The following is a 21,983-nucleotide window of genomic DNA, read 5'->3' as shown; positions in this document are numbered from 1 at the left end:
CAAAGCCATGGTGTTTGACCTCCCACCACAAATCGAGTCCACCCCCTCCAGCAGCAAAGCTACTAGTTTTCTTGGCTAGCCCCACCTACACTAGTTAAAACTACACTAGTAAAACTATAGTTCTGGGGCAACAGGGCAGGAAAGAAGCAGCCTCAGGCAAGAAGTTCACAGACATCTACAGTTCCTATTAGAATTTTTAGCAGTTTTCAAGAATAGATGTTTCTCAAATTGTGTTTGATTTCCAATGCCGTGAAACAATCGGTTGTGTTTGACAATTTTGTCCAATTTTATTTATACTTGCTTTGTGTGCAGAGGAATTGTTGACTGTGTCATATAACCAGAGCTGAAAGTCTTTTTTACAGTTTCTCTTTAAGTAGGAACCTATATTAGTCAGCACCTTTCAACATTTAGTAAAAGAAATCCAACTGAGTTACTTATGACTTTTAGAATTTTGAGACACAGAAAACCCCCCAGTACAAACTTGTTTAAACAATACAGGAAATTTATGGCTCACAATTCTAAACAGTCTATAGGATCGTCTACAGGACAGGTCAGAAAGGTGAGGTTTGACAGTGCAGCTCTAATGATGCAACAAACGTTAAGGTTCTTCTTCTTAGTGCACATTTGACAGTACTGACTTCATCTTCAGCCTCTTTTGGTGCCTTTCTCCTAAACCCTGTCCCTTCAGGCTTTCTTCCTGTAGGAGCAAAACAGTTGCCACCTTTCCAGACCTCATAAATTTACACCATACCAGAAGAGCAAGGATGCTGCCGTTTACTAGAAGCCCCAACCCAAGTCTCGGTGGGTCTCACTGGTTCTGATTGGGTTACAGGACCATCCTGGAAAGGCTCAGCCACCAGAGGAAACGATTATGCTGCATGGCTTAAATGGGAGGAATGAATCTCAGGAGGCAACCAACAAATTTGTGTTAGGCAACACAAATTAGCCCTAAATAATAAATAATTGCATTGGCTCACCCAGCTAGGTTCACATCCTCAAAGCACTTTAAAAGAGCTATACAAACCATGGCCTCTGAGGCTGAAGCCAGTCTTCATGCTGCCAACTCCCGGATTCTCTCCCCCTCCTTTCCCCAGCCCCACACTCCCGTTTTGGCCTCATTCATTGCTGCTGCAGAAAGCCCTCTTTACGTTGTGAATAACATGGCCATCAGCAGTTACCACAGTAAGACGCTATCCTCTCTCCCTTTTCTGTGTCCATGTAGCAATTTCCAGCAAGGGCTCAATAGTGCCCGACATGGGTCAGTGCCCATCCCTTGGCCCAATCATTGTTGCCAGAGGCAGAGTATTGTACCTGGCAAGGTAACATGCCCATCCCAGTGGTGAGAGGACACCGTTCTGTTGCCAGAGGGGCAATAAGAAAGCTTTTCAAAAAGTCAGAAAACAATGGCTACCACACACAGACCATATTGGTATCTAATTGTGGGCTCTTCTTGAATGTTAGGCGGAGGGGGCTGAACTTGACTAAGAAATGCAGGGTACAAGGGAGAGACCTATTGTCAGACTGGACGCAGGCTGCTTTGGGAGGAACAGGGCAGGATGGAGTAGAGGTCAGTCTAAACATGAAATGAAGTTGTAAAGAGAGTATCGCACGCAGGAATGGAAGTGATTGGGAAGGCCCATCCAGCCCCAATCTTATCATCCTCCTAATAAAACTGCCAAACTTTATAAGACAAGAACACGTAAAAAGATCCCTGATTTCCAGCCATGAATTAGCAGGATAATTCTTGAAGCCTTTGTGAAGGGTTTCCGGAGGAAATGCGGTCATTTCCATCTTACTCTAGATCCAGTTCTGTCTGCAAGCTAACCGTGCAGAGGGCGGCTCTGATTCAGGACCTCCTCGGTACATGGTGGGGGCCCCGCTGCGCCGCAAGGACCGAGGGAGGTCCTCGTCGACACCCATTTTAGGAATGCTGAGGCCAGTCCCGATACGGAGTTCTAGACAAATTTCTCCTCGGAAGCCCACGGCGCTTCCTGCATCCAAACCCCCAGCAAAAGTCCCCACCCCAAGCCAGACTCCCCTCCCAGCCCGGGCCGGGGAGAGCCCCACCCAGCGGCGGCTGGGCCGGCCTCCGGGCCGGTTTAACTGGTTAGGGCTGAAGCCCGCGGTGCAGAAGGTCTGCGCCTCCGTAGCTGGGGAACAGGCTGCCCGGAGCGTGGACAACACAGCGTCTGCCCTTCTCCGGACCTCGGCCGGCTCTGCCCCCAACCGTCCTCACGGAGTTCGCGCGGGTAAGCGCGCGTCCTCCCGGCCCCCGACCACCAGGAACTGCGCAGGCGCCGGCGGAGCTCTGGCGCGGCGCGTTTTCTCGCGCGCTCCCGGGTCTCCCCAGTTGGCCCCTCGGCCGGGCAGGCGCCATGCTTCCTGGGTGTTGTAGTGCGGCTCCCGGCGGAGGGCCGCCTGCGGACTGGGCGCTGGGTTTCCGAGGACTACCCATCCCAGCGTGCCCCGCGCGGGGGCACAGGGCGCCGGCCCTGGACATCCCCGGCCGTCAGCGCCGAGAGGAGGACCCGGGAAGCAGGGTGCAGCGGGAGGAGGGAGTGCGCGTGCGCTCTGAGCCGGCTCGCCCGGTTCTGTCCCAATCATTGTAAACAGGCGGAGGCTGGGGCGGGGTGGGAATGGGGCGCCCGAGGCCGGCCGGGGGCGCAGCGCAGGAGGCGGTGGCGGCGGCAGGCGGTCGCGCGGCGGCGGCGCAGGTCAGTGGCGGGCGGCGGGGAGGGCGGGGGTCGTGGCGGGGCCCCGCTGTCCGAAGCCGTCCGCGCGCCTTCCCGTGGCGTCTGTCAAGCGGCTACGGGGCCGGGCTCTCGCGGGGCGGCTGGGCGGGGGCGTGGCTGGCGGGGGCGGCTGGTTCTGGTGGCTTGTCCGCGGCTCCGGCCCGCCCTGCCCGTTTCTCCCGCTCGCTGACTGGGGCTCTTGGGTCTGGGCGGTGAGGGTGGGGAGCCGGGCCCTCCCCGGGCCTCGGACGGGGGAGAGGGACTCGGTCTTTTACATAATCGCGGCCGGGATGCTGACGGGTCTCCGGTGCGCGCCCGGTGAGGAGGGAGGGCTCGTGGAAGAGGTGGGGCTCCTGGGTGCTGCGAGGGCACCGGCAGAGCCGAGTTGGGAATTCTTTTCACAACTCCTTGTCAAGCGGGCTGGCGCCCAAAGGCTCTTATGGAGGTCAGCTGGGTGCGTGTGTGTGTTTGTTTATCGTTGTGGGAGTGAAACAGGTTTCGCCAGATATCCCACATCTCAGCCTTACTTGAAGTCCTTATGCTGCTTCAGGTTTGGGGATTCATGACTCCAGAGCCTCCGTCTTGAGCAAGCAGAGCATCTTTCCTCTAAGGCCTGATCGAATGCTTGAAAATAATTAAAATGTTAACTCGAGGGGTTTTGAACGTGCAGGTGCAAATACCGTCGTTTGGACGCTGAGTTAACACACCGACGAGCCTCATTAGGAGAGCTTTCACTAAACGATCTGTTGGGTGGAGCGGGCTTGTCCCCGCGCTGCAGCACTTTGGGTGGCAGGCAGTCCATCATGCTGGGCGGTAGTTCACAGAATATTCAAGTAGCGATGATAAGGAACAGGCCCACCTGTGGTTTGCTGGCCACGGAGGCAGCGCTTCTAAATGAATAAGTGGGCCTGGGAATGAGAAAGGGAACTTGACTTTCTGCCTTCCGAATTATCTTGGTGACTTGATAATTCCTTTCTGAGTATCTTCCTGAGAATGAGTAATTGCTGTAAACTGTATTGGCAAGTAGTGGAGGTAGGAAGGAAGTTAGGAGAAGGGTTTCCACTTTTCAAAGTGACCCGTAGATGTAAGCGAGGTGGGCTAGTTTAACAGTGACCGTTGGGAAATAATTCTTTAAACAGAGTATCTTGAAGCTATGCGACATAATTTACTGCCTCTTTAAAATAGTTTTCTCATTTTAGATCTTCCAGGGACCATTTCTCCTCTACTTTAGAAAAAACAGAAGTGGTATCAGAAAGTGCATATTAACTTTAATTTGTACAGGTGTTTGCTTGGCAAGGAGAGGTTGGGCCCAGAATGTAACCCAAAAGTATGTTCTTTCTTTTTTGAACGAAAATCTCTGATAGGAACTTAGGTTAGTATATGTAGAGGGAATAAGGGAAAATGCAGGTCATTTAGTGTAATTTCTGTGCAGCAGGTACTGTGGAGACTTACAGATGGATGAGGCAGTGCCCCTGCCTTCAGGGTGGTAAGACTTTCTCACTTGAACTTCCACAAGTACAATATGTTTTTAAGGTTGCTCTGAGCGGAGGAAGGACGGGGAGTGCAGTGGGTGTACAAAGGAGGCAGTGGTCTGTGCCTTGAAGGAAGAGGAGGAGAGATTGAGCAAGGGACAGTGGTCAGGAAAAGCATATGGGAGAGGATGAGAGCAGTGAGTATACAGGCTTAGAAAGGATGGGCATTTAGGCGGGAGGAGCAGTGTGAGAAAAGTGCGGGAGTCCGAACAGAGTGAGTTGTAGGATCTGCAGGTATGGCTGACGAGGGCCGAGGGTGGTGGCAAGACGTGAAACTGGGGACGTAGGCAGAGACCAAATTAGGAGTAGTCTTGTAGACAGGTGATGTAAGTCAGCCTAACCTCGAAGCAGACAAGAGTCACTGAGTCAGGATGAAGAAGAGGTCTAAGCCTCTCAACTCATTGTAACTCCTTGCTGTGTGTCAAGCATTGTATTAGGTGCTTTATACTTTATGTCCTTGAACCCGAAGAAGGTTTAGGCATGACTGAGGCAGAAATCTTGGGAAAGGAAAGGAAGGCCAAGGGAAAGTTGGACAGGAGGAGAGAGAGCATCGCAAGAACGGGAAGTGGTTCTCTGCAGCTGTAGCATTGGGCTTACAGGGTAAGTAGCATACGATGAGGGTGCACAGATCAGTCCTCAAGTACTTCGTGCCGTTCTGAGGATTCTCGAGGGCTTTTCCTATAGATAATAAGAGAGCTTATGGATTTTAACCAGGAAAGAGTCATGATAAGGTTTTCATTTTAGAAAGATCATTCTGGTATTGTAGAGTATAGATTTCAGAAGGGATGGAGGGACAACAATTAGGATGCAGGAAGACTGGTGAGGAGTTTTTGTAATAATTGAGGTGACAGGTAAGGGCCGAAACTAAGGTAGGATCAGTGGAGATGCAGAGGAATAAGTTAACAGCACAAATATTTAGGAGGCAGAATTAATAGGGTTCAGTGACACTTGGATTTGGGGAGTGAGAGAGAAATAGTAGGATAAGATGACTTGGATTTTAACTTAGGTGATTGAATAGACAACAAACGGTAGAGTATGCTGAGACAGGGAATTCAGGAAGAGGAGCAAATCTGGGGAGGAACAGTATTTTAGCTTTTGGATACACTGGGTAGGAGTTACCTGTAAAACATCCAGGTGGAAGTGCTTGTGTGTGGGTTTGGAGCACAAGAGAAAGGTCTTGATAGGAGGGTCATCAGGCTATGTTATAGGTGGTTCCTGAAGCCTTTGATTTAGGTAACCCGGCATAGGAAGAGTTTACTGATGGAGCATGGTCCTGGAAATAGGCCATGGAGAGCAACAGCATTTGAAGCCAGAGAGAAGAAGAACTGGAAAGGGAAATTCCTATGTGTTGAGAAATGCTGAGAAATCATGAGGAGATGTTGTAGAAGCCCAAATGGGATCATTTCAAAAGGAAGCTATACTTCACAACTGCCTCTCCAGAAAAAATAAGAATAAAGGAAGCTATATTTCAAATGCTTTGAGAACTCGAGTGAAACATGGATTTTTAGGAGTCTGTTGAATTTGCTAACTAAATGAGAGCAGTTTCTTAGCATCCTACTTAATGCTACCATTTGGGGAGGGAGCTAAGTTTGAGTTGAGTTAATGGGAGGTCAGGGAGTGGAGAAAACAAATGTAGGTTATTTCAAGAATAAACAAATCTTAGCTGTGAAGGGAAGAATAGAAGTGTTAGCAGAGGGTAATAAAGGGTTAAGAAGGGAGTTTTACCTTGGCAGAGACTTGAGCCTGCTCTTCTTATGACAGCTTTATTGAGATATTCATATAACATAAAATTGATCCTTTTAAAGTGCACAACAATTCAGTGGTTTTTCGTGTATTCAGAGTTGTGCAACCACCTCTACGAGCAGTTTTAGAACCTTTTCATTACCCCTCTTCTTCATTGTCAGCCATTCACCATTCCCCCTGCTTCCACTCACTAGCAACCACTAATCTACTTTCTGTTTCTGTGGTTTTGCCTATTCTGGATATTTCATGTACATGGAATCATATATGTAACCATTTGTGACCGTCTTTCTTTACTCAGCATCATGTTTTCAAGGTCCGTCTATATTGTAGCAGGTGTCAGTACTCCATTCCTTTTTATTGCTGAGTAATATTCCACTGTCTGGTCATACCACATTTTGTTTATCTATTCATCAACTGATGAACATTTAAGTTGTTATTTACTTTGTGGCTATTATGAATAGTCCTAGTGTGAATGTGCAAGTTTTCGTGTAGAAATATGTTTTCATTGTTCCTGGGTATATACCTAGGAGTAGAATTGCCGGATCATGTGGTGACTTTTATGTTGAACAGTATGAGGAACTGCCAAACTGTTTCCCAAAGCAGCTGCACCATTTCACTGTCCAGTGTAAGGACTCTGATTTCTCCATATCCTCACCAACACTTGTTATTTTCTGGTTTTTAAAATTTTAGCTATACTGGTAGGTGTGAATTGGTATCTCATTGTGGGTTTGATCTGAGTTTCCCTGGTGGCTGATGATGTTGAATATCTTTTCATGTGCTTATTGGCCATTTGTATATCTTCTTTGGAGAAATAGTTATTCAAGTCCTTTGCCTGTTTTAACATTGGGTTGTTCATCTTCTTGTTGTTGAGTTGTAAATGTTCCTTTACATATTCTGGATGCTGGACCCTTATCAGTATATATGATATGCAAATATTTTCTTCCATTCTCTGGGTAGTTTTACTTTCTTGTTAATGCCCAAGGCAAAGGTTTTCAATTTTGATGAAGTACAATTTATTTTTTCTTTTGTTACTCATGATTTTGGTATCCTATCTAAGAATCCATTGCCAAATCCAAGGGCTTGAAGATTTACACTGTGCTTTCTTCTAGGAGTTTTATTCTTATATTTAGTTCTTAGTTCTAAAACCTTAGTTTAGGTTTTAGTTCTTATATTTAGATGTTGATTCATCTTGAGTGAATTTTTATATATGGTCTGAGATTGGATCCATATTTTGTGTGAGGAAATCTAATTATCCCGTTTCCATCTGTTGAAGTGACCATTCTTTCCCCATTGAATAGTCTTGACACCCTTGTTGAAAATCAATGGACCGAGGATGTTTGGGTTTATTTCTAGACTCTTCAGATCGACTGTGTAGGTCTATATGTTTATCCTAATGCCAGGTTGCTTTGGTTATGCTAGTTTTGTAGTACCTTTTGAAATCAGGAAGTGTGAGTCTTCTAACTTTGTTCTCCTTCATTATTTTTTTGTGGCTATTCAGGGCCTGTTGCAATTCCATATTAAGCTGAGGATCAGATTTCCATTTCTGCAAAAAAGGCTGTTGAAATTTTGCCGTGAAGCTATAGATCACTGAGTTACAGCAATACATTGTTGTCTTAATGATACTGAATCTTTCAATCCATTAAAAAGGGGTTTATTTAGGTCTACTTTAATTTCTCTCAGCAGTGTTTTGTAGTTAGCAGTGTATGCGTCTTTCACCTCCTTGGTTACATTTATTCCTGTTTTATTCTTTTGGCAGCTAATGTCCAGTCATTAGCTGACCAGTAAGCTAACAGAACAGAGGCTTCAGCTAATGATTGGACAGAGATTTCCTTAAACATTTAGTACCAAAAACATCTCCCAATATTTTCAGAGGGGTGCTGTGCATCTCTTGGGGGTGTACCTTCAGTACTCAACCACTTTACAACTCTGTCTTAGCTTTCATTTCCTGTTTGTACAGAGGTCAAGGTCATCCAGAGGTGAGGGTGGAGGGCTTTCTCTGGTAGGATAAACTCAATGAGATCCACCGGAGACACATCTTAATCAACTAGTTTAAGGACAAAGACAAGGAGAGAATCTTTAAAGTAGCAAGAGAGAAGTGGCTCATCACATACAGGGGATTCTCAATATCATTATCAGCTGACCTCTCATGAGAAACGGTAGAAGCCAGAAGGCAGTGGGATGACATAGTCAAAGTATTGAAAGAAAAAAACTGCTAACCAAGAATTCTTCGTCTGGCAAAACTTCTGAGCATGTACATAGCCCTGCGCGCACACGTTTCTCCTAGATTTCCAGGAATTTGTTGAAGCTGTTCAAGGTCATTGTTCCCCAAAACACCTCTCAAGGTTTTGGTCGTAGTGTTTGCCCCAGCTGTTACCTGATGCTTCAGGTGGTAGCAGCTAAAACCTCTGCCAGCCCCCTAGTGGCCTTACCCTGGAGGGGTTCTGAGTTAGCAGCATTTAGGTGAGATAAAGCAAGCCTTTTCAGCAGGTAGGTCTTCCAGGGAGCCTGGAATAATAATTTCAGTTTGTTTGCAAATGAGGTTTGTTCTGCTGAACCTGTGCTGGGAATGTGGGCTGTTATTTTCAAGGGTGCCACTGATCTGGGAAGCCCAGGATAGGACTAGAGAAAGTTAAATACCACAACGTTCTATGTTCTTAAGCAAGATTCAGCTGTTTTTCTTGAATAAGTGCTCCCTGGATTGCTGCAAGCTTTTGCTTAGTTTCCAGTGTTGTGAAAAAGTTGATTCTGACCGAGTTTAGGTGCTTTTATGGAGGGGTGAACTTTTGGAGTTCCTTAAGCTGTCGTTTTACATCACTCCATCTGTTTATTTAGTACTCCATTTATTTTTAGGCTGCCTCTGTCACTATAGTTCAAGTGAATTTTTTGTAGACAGCATATAGTTGGGTTAGTATTTTCTCTTTCTCTGTTCTTTGCTTTTTTTCTAAGGAATTTGAGGTGCTTGTAGAGATGTAACATAATAAACATAAACAGTGCTTTGCTTACTTTTGCGTATTTGGGGGCTAAGGTTTTTAAAATTATTTATTTATTTATTTATTTATTTATTTTTGGCTGTGTTGGGTCTTCGTTTCTGTGCGAGGGCTTTCTTTAGTTGCGGCGAGCGGGGGCCACTCTTCATTACGGTGCACGGGCCTCTCACTGTCGCAGCCTCTCTTGTTGCGGAGCACAGGCTCAGTAGTTGTGGCTCATGGGCCCAGCTGCTCCGCGGCATGTGGGATCCTCCCAGACCAGGGCTCGAACCCATGTCCCCTGCATTGGCAGGCAGACTCTCAACCACTGCGCCACCAGGGAAGGGGGGCTAAGGTTTTAACAGTGAATTGCTAGGTCAGAATATTAATTTTTGGTAGGTGTTGCTAAATTGTCCTTCTAAATGTAACAGTTTACACTTTAACCAGTAGCGTGTGAACGTGTCTCTTTCTTCACACCCTCCCATTTTTGGGTATCAGACTTGTTCATCTTTAGAAAATTGGTGGGTGAAAAAGAGCATCTTTTAAATTCCCTGTTTTTTCATTTTAAAAGTATTTGTGTGCTTCATGTTCAAATCCTCAACCGTTTTTCTTTTTTAAAAATTAATTTTGAAAAGTATTTGTCATGTCTAGTGCCAGTATTTTTTCCCTAAGTTTTTTCTTGGCTCCTTACATTTGTTTATGGTGTTTTTTTAAAATGTGCTTATGATTTTGTGAAGGTCTTTTAAAATGAGAGTCAAGGAAGGAAAAAGCAGTAAAACTCTTCCTTTTTCACACTTTTATGGGGGGGAGGATATAGTTTATAAAATCTCAAGTTTTGTCCAGATATTTTTATAGTGTTTTGTATAGTTAATAGCAGAGTTAAATATTGATTAATAATTACTATTGCTACTTACTGAGTACCAGGAATACCAGTTTGTTTAGTCTTGGCAGTGCCGTGCCAGGTAGATGTCAGTATTTACAGATAAGGAAGCCCAGCCTATGAAGGGTGATGGTACTTAGTCAAGCCTACGACCGTGCTGTATTACTTCCTGTTTACCGTATTCTCTCTCCATCAGGGTATCTCCCAGTTTCTTTACTGAGGAATGGGGGCCTGGGTGAGATGGAAATAATATGATTGTGTTTTCCTCAGCCATTAAAGATACCACTGAAGAGCCCACACCTTAATATTTTCTTGTATATTCTTCCAGAGATGTTTTATACACATACAGGCAAAGAATGTGTAAACATGTATAATTCTGTTCTAAACAGTCATGATGTAAATTGTGGAATAAGGCATTTATTTGTTGAGTGCTTACTGTGTACCAAGCCCTAGGCCTGTTTCTTTACATTTGATCAGTTTGAATGAAGCCCTTCAAACTGATCACCTTGAAACGTTGTACAGATATTTAAATATGAAGCTTTTGCCTAAAAGGTAACTAAAAACAAAAATGCTAGTACTCATTTGGAATTGCTTCAGAGCTGATACCTTGATGTAATGAAGCATGACCCTTCATTCTCAATTGAAGGTTAAATTAATTCAAAAGCACTACAAATTGAAAGCCAGATATTGTGACAGGTTGAGAATAAAAGTGCATGCCATTGCCATTGTTTAAAAATGAGGTGTGTTTTTCAGTTATAAAAACAGTGTTTTTGTGTGATTGGGACTTTCTCCTTAATCTTTTTATGAATAAGCTCTTTCGCCAACCTGCCAGTGATAGGTGCCTTTAGATAAATATATTTGGGTAAGTAACTACTGTTGAGAAAAAGGAGGCGGGGGGAGATGAGGGAAGAAAGCTCCCCTCTCCCCCACTGGGAAGAAAGCTTTTAAAGGAAAACGCATAAATCGAAGCTGTAATTTTAAGATGTTAGTAATTTTCAGTTGTTCCTTCCAAAGTAGAAATAGCGAATCAAGAACTTTGACTTTCTAGGGAGTTCCCTGGTGGCCTAGTGGTTAGGATTCCAGGCTCTCACTGCCATGGCCCGGGTTCAGTCCCTGGTGGGGGAACTGAGATCTCGCAAGCCGCATGGCACGGCCAAAAAAAAAAAAAAAGAACTTTGACTTTCTGCGGAAAATTATGGGAGAAGAAAGTGTGAATATAAAAATGAGGAAAAAGCTCACTGGAGTCCATTTTGTTATCCCCCTAGAATGGTAACAAGCAATTAAAAAGCAGCAGATACCATGCTACATTTTTCAACTAAGTTTAGCATTTTAAGAAAATGAGCATATTATGACATCAGATTTTGCTTCCTCACGTTACTTTTTTTTTTTTAATTCAGACTTTATTTTTTTAGAGCAGTTTTGGGTTCACAGCAAAATTGAGAGGAAGGTACAGAGATTTCCCATACGCCCCCAGCCCCACACATGCACAGCCTCTCCCATTATCAGCATCCCCCACCAGATGGGACGTTTGTTACAAGTGGGGACGTTTGTTACAAGTGAGGACCTGACATTGACATGCATTGCCACCCAAAGGCCATAGTTTACATTACAGTTCACTCTTGATGTTGTACACTCTGTGGGTTTGGACAAATTTATAACAACATGTATCCATCACTATGGTATCATTCAGTATTTTCACTGCCCTAAAAATCTTCTGTGCTCTGCCTGTTCATCCTTCTCTCCCCCTCTTCCCCCAACCCTTAGCAACCATTGATGTTTTTGTTTTCTCCATAGTTTTGCTTTTTCCAGAATGTCATGCAGTTGGAATCATCCGTTATGGAGCCTTTTCAGACTGGCTTCTTTCACTTAGTGATAGGCATTTAAGTTTCCTCCATGTCTTTTCATGGCTTGAGAGCTCATTTCTTTTTACTGCGGAATAATATTCCATTGTTTGGATTCTAGCACAGTTTTATTTATCCATTTACCTACCAAAGGACATCTCGGTTGCTTCCAAGTTTTGGCAATTATGAATAAACGTACTTCTATAAGTTAGCTGCTGTCAACATCCACGTGCAGGTTTTTGTAAGGACATAAGTTCTCAACTCCTTGGGCAAATACCAAAATCACCAAGGACATGATTGCTGAATTGTATGGAAGGAGTATATTTAGTTTTGTAGGAAACTGCCCAACTGTCTTCCAAAGTGACTGCACCGTTCTGCCTTCCCACCAGCACTGATAAGAGTTCCTGTTGTGCCACATCCTCGCCAGCGCTTGGTGTTGTCAGTGTTTTGAATTTTGGCCATTATAATAGATGTATAGTGGTATCTAATTTCTTTCTTAAGGTCATTTTTAAAAAAATTTGAGGTATAATTGACATGTAACATTATATTAGTTTCAGGTGTGCAACCTAATTATCTGATATTTGTATATATTGTGAAACCACCACAATAAGCCTAGTTAACATCTGTCACCAGTTACAAAAAATTTTTTTTAAAAATAAATTTTTTAAAATCTAGATTTATTTTAGTCACGTTCATTTTTGTTTTAATTTGTAATTCCCCAATGATACATGATATGGAGCATCTTTTCATATGCTTACTTGTCATTTGTATATCTTTTTTTGGTGAAGTGTCTTCAATTGGCTTGTTTTCTTATTGTTGAGTTTTAAGAGTTCTTTGTGCATTTTGGATAATAGTCCTATATCAGGTATATCTTTTACAAATATTTTCTCCCAGTCTGTGGCTTGTCTTCCCATTTTTGGTCTTAAGTCTCTTAATTTTTAAGTTCATCCCCCCACTCTTCCTCCTTCCCCTCTCTTTTTCTTTGGTATTAACTAAAGAAACTAAATTGCATATCCCCAGATTTTGAGGCTTAATCAGATTAAGTTTTCATTAGTTTATTTTTGCAAGGCTGGTGTGATTTTCTCTCTTTTTTGTCTCTGTTATTAGCAGTCATTGATCATTGCCAGTATCTATTTTTAAATTGCTTATTAAGTGGTGACAGTCTTTTATTTCTTTATTAGATGGAAGATTTTGATAAAAAGAAACTTCACTGAACAACACTTTGTATAGCAGATTCAGGATAAATGCTTCCCCACCCCCTCTATTTACCAGTTATTCCAAATAATTACATGGTTCTCTAGCATCCTCCAAAGTGACCAATGAATTTTATTTTATTTATTTTATTTTATTTTTTTTTTGTGGTACGTGGGCCTCTCACTGTTGTGGCCTCTCCTGTTGCGGAGCACAGGCTCCAGACGCGCAGGCTCAGCGTCCATGGCTCACGGGCCCAGCCGCTCCGCGGCATGTGGGATCTTCCTGGACCGGGGCATGAACCCATGTCCCCTGCATCGGCAGGTGGACTCTCAACCACTGCGCCACCAGGGAAGCCCAAATTTTATTTTTGAGTATCATTATGAACTCGTGGATTTAAATATACTTGATACTTTAGTTCATGGCAGTTATTAATTTTATTGGCGCTCATATAGTGTCCCATCTTTGGCCAGTGGGAGCTTCTTCTAGTTGACTTCTGAGTCCTTTTGTCTTGATTCCAAGCATCTTTCATAACGTCTTTCTTTTGTGACACGATATTTCAGCCTCATCTTATACATATCTTGCTCTTAGACCTGGTGTCAGCCTAATGGAAATGCTTAATAGTATGCTGAATTATGTTGTTAGGCCCACACAACTAAATTCGTACTTATGGCTTGGCAATTTAGTAACCATTTGAAAAATAGTACACATAAGCTGAAAGAGAAATTATTTCACTCTTAAATAACTAAAATTAGTGGTCTGTGTGTGCCTATTGGACACCACACAGCTTATAATACTTTGCAATCATATTGAACAGCACCACCCTTACTTCTTGTCCCATGTTGATTTTTTAAAAATAAATAAATAAATAAATAATTTTATTTATTTTTGGCCGCATTGGGTCTTCGTTGCTGCGCGTGGGTTTTCTCTAGTTGTGGCGAGCGGGGGCTACTCTTCGTTGTGGTGCGTGGGCTTCTCATTGCAGTGGCTTCTCGTTGCAGAGCACAGGCTCTAGGCGTGTGGGCTTCAGTAATTGTGGCACACGGGCTCAGTAGTTGTGGCTCGTGGGCTCTAGAGTGCAGGCTCAGTAGTTGTGATGCACGGGCTTAGTTGCTTCGCGGCATGTGGGATCTTCCCAGACCAGGGCTCGAACCCGTGGATTCTTAACCACTGCGCCACCAGGGAAATCCCCCATTTTTCTTTTTTTTCTTTAAATCATAGCTACCCCAGAAAACCCAGCTTCACAGAGGTATGCTGTTGAAAGGAATGTGCACAGTCTAATGTTGAAACTGAACTTCTTTTAGTTGGTAGTTTGTACAGCGTCTGGCAGATGTTGAATACCGCTCTGTTTCCCTTAAGCTCCCCGTGGCTGGGATGAGTTTGCTTACAGTGCTCTGGGTGCCTCTGCGCACTGTCTGGGAACCATGGACTAGATACTTTTACCCAGTTTCTGTTGTAACCAATGGTGTGCATTTTAAAAATTATTAAATAACGTTTGTTGGTCTCCCCCGGCCCCAAGTTAACTTCTAATTTACCATTTACTTGAGAATAGATTTTGTGATTATGAAATGTGGCAGGAAAGACACCACTCTCCCCCCCAGCCAAAGGATATATCATTACTTTAAAAATGTGCTGTTTTACTGATAAATACCAAATGATATTTATTTTTTTAATAAGAAAACTTTTTTTTTTGTCCTCTGAATTAGAGTGACTGCTGATGGTAGCACCTTTGATTTTGTGTAAAGGCAATGTGGACTTTTCTCCCCATACTTAATACACATACATACTCTTTGATTTGGACAGCTGTATGTAGAGCTGGATTGTGTCCTCTGCAGCCTTTCATCCCAGGCAGAAGGTGGGATTATTTCTGGCTGCTAGATCCTGTATGTTTTGGCTGCTCATTTTCCAGCACCTGGCATTCTGATCCTCAGAGTTTCAACGTTCACTTAAATAATGGGCATAATCTGTGCCCTTTAGATTTCTGTTTCATCTGGACATTGATTTTTACATTTTGCATTATATCAGTGTCCTAAAATAACTTGTGAATTTTTCTGTTTTCTTATCAGTCATGTAAAAGTTATTGTCAGCCTTAAAAAGACATTCATACGTTCGTATTCATTATGATGAACTTCGGAATTTCACATCTTTTAAACTGATTTTACGCACATATCTTATCTCAGGCATATTGTTTTAATCAGTGACACTGAGAATGTTGAGTGGAAAACATTAAATCATGATGTCATTCAGTGAATTTCTGTGAGTGGCATGTGAGATGCTAATTGAAAGTTTATTTGTTTGGATAAGCCCCTGGGGGTAGGGGAGAAACTAAAATAAAGATTAAGTTTGATGATCTATAAGGAGAGTACGGAAAAGAAACAGTAACCCAAGAGTAAAATCTCTACTGAAGTATAGACCTAAGCAAATGCTGGAAGATTTGAAAGGACTAATTATGTAACAGCCTAATGGGCTGACAGTTGGTCTGTGGGAGTGTGCATGAGAAATTACTCAGTCCTGTAACTGTGTATACTGGTCTGCATCACGGGGCACACGCCATAAACCTCGCACATATTTGCATGGTGAGGATTTCACTGTGGATGATAGGAAACCCTCTAAACCTTATCTGCCTCGTCTGAAGCATTATTTGTCTCACCTCAGTTTATAAACTTAACATTTTTTTTCTTGGATAGTAATATTCATGTTTTAAGAAAAATCCCTTGATGGGGATTTCTCTTTATATACCTGTTCCCTACAGCATATAAAACTTCCTCTAAATGAGAAGAGTAGCTTACTGGGCCTCAGCGGTTTGTAAAACAGTGTGGTTTACACGTAACACCTGCCGTCTTTCTGGCAGTCTGGGATTTCGGTACCCGCCCGGCGGAGAACACCGATGTGACCGGGCTCCACAGGGACCTCGGGCTGTGAGTGAGGAGCTGCCCAGCACATGGTGCTTCACACATGTCCCTGTGACTCCACTGCCCGGGGACCCCCAGGAGCATGTGCCTGGTTCCTTGTGCCTTTTCCTTTGTTTTTTTGCTTTGTGTCCTTTCTCTGTAATGAATCGCAGCCGTGAGCATGACTGTTTGCTGACTTATGTGAGTCCATCTAGCGAATCGCCGACCTTGCGGGTGGTCTTGGGGACCCCAGCCCAGTTTAAAGACTTGCACTGTTCCCTGCCTCGCTCCTGCACCCCTCTCGGTCTTAGTTTTTTCCTTTTAGCTATTTTTTTTTGTGTGTGTTTATTTCCTTTATCTAAATAATATCCTTAAGCTGCTGTTTTTGAAGATAGCAGTTTTGGACGTCTTGTGTTAACCTACGTGTTAGGGTAGATGAGGATTTGGGTGTCTCAGACCTTCACTGGGCCCCCTGCCCCCAGCCCTCCGGCATCATCCTGCCCTGCATGGTGTTTGATTCTGTCAGCACCCATCGTTTTCATGGTGATGATCACACAAATACTGTGTGACCCTGAGCCAGGCAGTGGACTACAATTTCGTTTTCTCATCTACCTTTCCCTTTTTCTTAGAGTTAATGGTTATCTCTTATTTTTATTTGCTTTTTACTCTGTCCTCATGACAGATATATTCCAAAAGCTCCAGCGGTTCTTTACCAGGTCTTACTCTTCTTTTCCGCAGTCAGATGTCTGTGACTCCCTTTGTCCTTGGAGCCCTTCTTCCCCTGGGTCACAGGGACTGTGTCACTACCTGGTCACAGGCCTGCTTTTCATGGGGTTCCTTGTCGCCCATCAGGGTCTCATTTCAGGGCATCAGGATTCTTGAACAAGTGTACGGGGGGAGTACAGTCCTTGCCACTGTGTGTCTGGAACATCTTTATTCTACCTGTGCACTTGAATGGTCCTTGGAACTAGCTGTCTTGTCAGAGGTTTGAAGATATTCCTTTATTGTCTTTAAGTTTCCAGTGTTCCCGTTGACAAGTTGATCGTGATCCTTTGTATGTAAGTTGCTTGCCCTCTTCCCTGCCTGGCAGGAGTCTTTCAGGATCATCCTTCTGTCCTCTGTACCCCGAAACCTCATGATGTGCTTTGGCGTGGGTCTCTTCATGTATGGTGTGGGGTGGTCCCTTGTGATCTGGACACTCTTGTCCTTTAATTCTGAGAAAATTTGAAGAATAAGAATGTACTGGACGTGCAAACACTGCTTACAAAGTTGGACATTCCCAGATGGTAGGTTAATGCTGGTTAGTGTTCAGTATGTGAGGTACTAATGAATCAGTGTTTGGATTCCCTTGTAGAGATTTGGGTTAGAGACTTAATTTACAGATTATTTTTAAAAACCATAAAAATGAGGAAAAGCTGCTTCCAGTGACTTACAGCCTGGTATTTAATAAAGAAATTTTATAAATACTGGATTTGCTTAACGTGTGAACTAGTTAAGCAAGCTATGGGTTTTCTGGACGAGGCCTTTTTCTGTGTTGAATTATCAAGTTTAATAAATCATTGGAGTTATTCTCAAAAGCTCATTTCAGGAGACTTTAATTTAGCAATCTGTCTTTCCTACTTATATTGTTTTGTCCCTTTGCATGGGTGAATGATTATTATTATGTGTGCTGATTAAGAGTGGTACATGAGCAGAAAAGACTATTTTAAGAACAATGCATATCCTAGTTCTTTGGAGGAGTGGATGTTTTTAAGCGATTATTAAGTTTGAGTCTAGTTTTATGAAACCTTTTTTTTTTGGCTTTACCTCAGTTATAACTGTCATAACTGTTCTCTTTATGTGAAAAATTGCATTTCAATGTTATAATTTTGGGGGGTTCTAAAGTAAAATTCTAGATGTATGGTTTTTGCTATATACTTTTAATAGTTTTTGTTAGATATTGCAGAAGTAACTTTTTATACCTTCAGTTTTTTCTGGAGAGAGATTTCGCACAGGTACCAGCCACAGGCTTTCAGTTGGGAAAGACTGAAAGTAGACATTCCTGTTGTAGTGATTTTGGGTGTGGGGGGAGGTGGGATGCTGAAGGTAAAGGTGGGAGTAGCAACGTTTGAGAAGGAGAGTTCATATTTTTTAATGGCTCATGGTCATCTCTATATAGCTTCCATGGCTTTTTCCCCCCCATCTGAGGGATTTTGTTGATTTTATTAATTTATTTTCAGTGATATGCACAGTTTAATGTTTTTTGTGACGGCTTGGGTGGATCTAGAGGGCATTATGCTAAGTGAAATAAGTCAGACAGAGAAAGACAGATACCATATGATCTCACTTGTATGTGGAATCTAAAAAACAAGACAAGCAAAACAAAATGAAAATAGACTCATAGATACAGAGAACAAATAGGTGGTTGCCAGAAAGGAGGGAGGTGGAGGGTTGAAATAGGTGAAAGGGATTAAGAGGTACAAACCCTGTTATTAAAAAAAAAAAAAAAAAAAAGCTCCAGGGATGTAACATGCAGCATAAGGAATATGGTCAATAGTATTGAAATGACTTTGGGCCTATCAAGAGACAGAACGTAGCCATCAAACCAGAAAGTTCTCTCGTGCTCCTTTGTGCTCAGTCCCTGCCTCTCCCCCACATCCCCACAACCACACGCCTCGATTCTTTGGACAGAGGTGAGTTTGCCCGTTCCAGAACTTCCTATAAATAGTCTCACCTTATGTAATCTAGTGTGTCTGGTGTGCTGTCTTTTGAAGTTCATATGTTCTGTTGTATGTATGAGTAGTTTGTTTGTTTTAAAAAACGCTAATATCCCATTGTGTGAACATATTACAGTTTGTTTATCCAGTGTTACTGGAAATGCAGGTGTTTCTAGTTTTTATCTGGTATGAATAAAGTTACTCGGATCATGTCTGTGCATGAACATATGTTTCCATTTCTCTTGGGTAAATGCTTAGGAGTGGAATTGCTGGGTCATATGGTAAAGGTTCAACTGTAAAAGATGCTGCCAAATATTGATGCTTTTCCAAAGTGGTTAAATGGTACATTCCCACCAGCAATATATTTAACTTTCCAGTGCCCCACATCCTCACCAATGTTAGGAATTGTAGTTCTGTTTGAATCTTAGCCCTTCTAGATGGTGTCTATTGATAGCTCATTGTGGTTTTAATTTCCATTTCTTTGATGTTTAGTGATGTGGAGCTTTTTTGTGGGCTTATTGACCAGTCATATATTTTCCTTTGTAAATTGTTTGCTCAACTCTTTTGCCCATTTTTGTTTTGGATTGTCTGTTTATTGTTGAATTGTAGAAGTTCTTTATATATTCTGGGTGTAAGTCTTTTGTGAGGCGCATACACACAGACACACACACATAGACACAGTAAATTGTTCTCCACGTCTTTACCTTGACTGTTCATTTTCTTCATAGTGTCTTTTGATGAGCAGAAGTTAAAAAGTCTACTTTGTCAATTTTTAATTTTATAGTTAATGCTTTCTGGTCCTGTCTGGGATATTCTTCTCCCAAGTTCTCGAAAATATGTTTTATTTTAGAAGTTTTACAGTTTTTAGCAGTTAAGTCTCGTGTCTGTGATTTATCATGAATTACACTTTGTGGGTGATGTGATGGAGGAGCTGACCACCTCTCTTCCCCACATGGTTATCCATGCCACTTGTTGAAGACTTTCCTTTCCCCCTGAATTCCTGTGGAACCTTTGTTGACAACCAGTTGACTGTGTACATGTGAGTCCCTGTGAATTTTCTGTTTTGTTCTTCTAACCTGTCTGTCTGTCCTTGCTCCAGTACCATGCTGTCCTGATTACTTTTCTGTGGTGTTTGGCTGGAGTAGACCACTGTTATCTGAAAGTTTTCTGTCTGGCAGAGCTGTCCCTTTCTGGTGGTTCGGCTGGAGAGGGCAGGCTTCTGTTGTTTTTATCTGAGCCCGCCCGTCTGTCTGGCTTCTTTTGCTGTAAGTCTGCGATGTAGAGACCAAAAGAAAACTCAGGGACCAGTGTTGGTCGTCGGATCCCGAGGTCCCTAGCCTGTCTGCCTTCTTGCTCTACCTGTCAGTCTGTTGTCTTCTCTTAGCTGTGTTCACCAGGAGGAATAGGGATACATATTCTTTCTTAAATGTTTACAAGTTTACATCATTTCTCCTTTTGCCTCAGGAGTAGGAATTTCTAATTTTTTAATTTGTTTTATTTTCTTTCCTTTGGCTCTTTATGCTGAAATTTACTGTGGACCATTCGAGGCCTCCCTCTCCTGCCCTCTTATTCACCGAGGTTCAGGCTTGCTGTGGCTCTCCAGTGCTCAGAACTGTTCTTTCCAGCGTGTTCTTTCCTCTGAAATCGCCCTCTACTAGGGCCTCACTCCTTCCTGTGTGCTGATAGCCGCTCCCCTTCCTTTCCTCCCAACTGTGGCTGAGTCAGGTCAACAGCTATTTCTCTGGAGTAGTTTTTGCAAGATAATCTGTTCAGTGCGTCATGAACAAAACTCTCGTCTTTGTCAGTTCAGTGTGGAGACTGAACTGTAAGTCACCAGCTGCTGCAGCAGCACAGAGCAGGGAATGGTCCGAACCCGCCTGGCATTCTGTTGTTCGCGGTCCTGCCCTCATTCCTCTTAGCCCCAGTGTTGTCACTTCCTGGCCTTGGACTTGGTGATGACCCACTCATGGTGCCTGAGCCCCTCAACTTGGCTCCAGTTGGCTCTCAGTTCAGAGCCACCTTGTCTTTCAGTGTCTTTTCTGTTGCTTCTTTGTGAAACTGCTCCCATCAGACTTGTCTTCTTCTTTTTTTTTTTTCAGACTTGTCTTCTTGCCATTCTCATAACAAGCCCCGCATTTCTGCTTGTGTCTGTAATGCCCTGCTCCTCCTGGCATAAGTGTGCCCTCTTGTGTGTGTGTGTGTAGAGGGCAGGTTACTGGAAAGAATGTGTGTTTCGAGTCAAGCGGATCCCAGTTTTATCTCTCGCTGTGTGGCATAGGGTAAGTTATTTCACTTCTCTGAGCCTTAGTTCTGCAGTTTGTAAACATGGAAAAACTTTTCTCACAGGACATATAAGGTTAGTTAATGTATATGAAAGTTCCTGAAGCCACAGGAACTCAAATAAAATGTGGGTTTCCTTTGTTTCTGTAATTAAAAGTTGAGGCTAAGGGCTGGTTCATTTCTTCTCATCTTTGTGACCTTAGCCGACACAGCCTGTTGAGAACATAGAAGAGACTAATTAGATTGTTAAGTAAACAAACATATGACTACTTCCTGTGCAGCCTGTGCTGTGTGAAATGCTAGGACTTGCGAGTTATTGGGCAAGACGGCCCTTTGCGCACAGGTCATTAAAGCCCAGCAAGGCCTGTGCAGCGCTGGAGGTGTGCTCCGCGGATTCTGCGTGCACAGGAAGGGGGCATGGCTTAGACTGGGCGGGGTGGGCATGAGGGGGGATTCCTGGAGAAAGTGTGGCTGGTACTTGATCCTTTTTTTAAAACAGTTTTTTTAAGGTATGATTTACATACCATAAGATTCACCCACTTAAAATGTCAATTTACGGTTTGTAACCATCACCACAGTCAAATCTAGACCGTTTTCATCACTCCAGAAAGATTCCTTTTGCCCATCTGCAGGCTTAATGTTAAAAGACGAGTATGAATTGGCCCTGCAAAGATCCTGGAAGGAGGGCTGGGTTCCAGGGCGTGAGGAAGGCAGCATGCAGGGAGGCGTACGACACGGGTCCATGGGGACAGGATGCCCGTCAGCGGTCCGTCTGTGTCGAGCTATGCTCCTTCCCCGCACCTGTGCTTTGGCTTCCCGGGTCTTTGGACCTCAGTTTCCTCACCTGTGATGTGTAACTGATAGGCTGGTGGGATCTTGGCTCTCTTTATTAACTCTCAAACCTGGGATGGTCAAAACCATCCCTTCAATTAAGGGAAAAATAGAATGTACTTTTAAAAAATAGTAGCCAAAGTCAGGGCCCATGAAGAAAACCTAAAAAATTACAGTGATGCTTACAGCTCCTTTGATGGAATTTCTCCTGTTTAATGTTTTTCCTGATTAGACAAGCAGTAATGTATACTGGGTAGAAAACTTATGAAATGCAGAAAGGTAAAAAGATCACTTATAATCTTATAATTCACAGATAATTATTTTTAAAGTTCCCTTGTTCTTACAGTTTTTTGCATGTTTATTTAAAAATTGATATTGTGCTATAAATAAAATTGCCTTC

At 43.1% G+C, this 21,983-nt stretch overlaps 1 protein-coding gene across 3 annotated transcripts in view; it reads left to right on the top strand.

Moving 5' to 3' along the window:
• Window positions 1-2,111: 2,111 nt before the first annotated feature.
• The window catches only part of RALBP1 (ralA binding protein 1), a 43,501-nt gene continuing 23,629 nt past the window's right edge, over window positions 2,112-21,983 (top strand). For 2 of the 3 annotated variants that reach the window (XM_079718249.1, XM_079718247.1), the window contains exon 1: window positions 2,605-2,714. The gene's annotated coding sequence lies outside the window, so the exon portion shown is untranslated. Of the gene's footprint in view, window positions 2,250-2,604; window positions 2,715-21,983 lie in introns of those variants that run through there. The other variant, XM_079718248.1, reaches the window with a different exon arrangement.

Source organism: Hyperoodon ampullatus, assembly GCF_949752795.1.
Source record: "Hyperoodon ampullatus genome assembly, chromosome: 13".
NCBI lineage: Eukaryota > Metazoa > Chordata > Mammalia > Artiodactyla > Ziphiidae > Hyperoodon > Hyperoodon ampullatus.
This window is presented reverse-complemented; position numbering and strand designations above follow the sequence as displayed.